This window comes from Schistocerca americana, chromosome 4, assembly GCF_021461395.2.
Source record: "Schistocerca americana isolate TAMUIC-IGC-003095 chromosome 4, iqSchAmer2.1, whole genome shotgun sequence".
In the NCBI taxonomy this organism is placed as follows: Eukaryota; Metazoa; Arthropoda; class Insecta; order Orthoptera; family Acrididae; genus Schistocerca; species Schistocerca americana.
In genome coordinates, this window is record NC_060122.1 from 708,080,906 (window position 1) to 708,081,987 (window position 1,082).

At 42.9% G+C, this 1,082-nt stretch overlaps 1 non-coding gene across 1 annotated transcript; it reads left to right on the forward strand.

Moving 5' to 3' along the window:
• Positions 1–261: 261 nt before the first annotated feature.
• Trnav-uac lies at positions 262–334 on the forward strand. The gene has a single exon. It is a non-coding gene; the product is annotated as a tRNA-Val (tRNA).
• Positions 335–1,082: the final 748 nt, after the last annotated feature.

Sequence of the window (1,082 nt, forward strand, 5' to 3'; positions counted from 1 at the left end):
CACTCTGGTTATCTTGTGATCTTTTACTGGTAAGAGAATGCTGTTACTTCTAGAGTACGTAACGCTTAACGTATTTTCCGTAGACTATCTGTCACGCGAACTGTTGTTCAGAGTAGTCATATCGACTGTGGGGGACATTAAGAAAGCATAATCCTCAGCATTCGCTTACGCGTACGCCGTATCTAAACCGATAAAGCGCCCGCACACTGTTTCATCACTCATTTCCATGATTGTACAATTAAAGGCAGAGGCATATAACTCGGTTCCGTGGTGTAGTGGTTATCACGTCTGCTTTACACGCAGAAGGTCCCCGGTTCGATCCCGGGCGGAACCACGGTTTTTACTTTCTCCTTTTCTCTTATATACATAGAAATTAGTTACAAAGATACATATTCAGCATTAGATTATACTGGTATCGCTGATTTCTTCGTACTTCTTAGGAAATACACTCCGTGATACGTAAGGGCGCATTCTTCGTTACTTAACAAGTCTCTAGTAACTGCTCGGAAGAAGATACGCCATGCTTTGATTCCATTCCTCCCACAGTAACTACAGTGATAACTGCTTTGACTGCAAGGTCAATGGAGTTTGGACGAGAAACATTTCAGTGCTTCCAGAATAAGTGTCGAAATCGCGCTTCCGAATCTTGTCTGGTTGGCAATGGTTAGTTTCGCTTATCGAGACGAAGTTCGATTTCTGTATTATGATGAATTAATTAAACTTTTTATTTAGGCCCAAGACTGGTTTCTGATAAGATTGCCCCGAAACACAGTAATCACACCCAGACTTCACTGAGTTCAAGCCTTTCACGTGGACTGCTGTACAAAGCCATGAACAGCGTTCCACTCATTACTTGCCTACTGCTTTAAGAGGCGCAGTGAATCGCATTTAATACCGTTGGTCGCGCAGCTCGAGAAAGTCAGCCAAGCGAACCAAAAGACGATCGTGCTTACCTGAAAAATAAAACAAGTGGAGTATTTTTATCTGAACTCAGAATCATCAAGTTACTGTAAGCTGTGTACCGGGGAGACCTCACAACTTCTTTCGCATCTTGAGACGTCGATACAATGTTTACGCGAGCA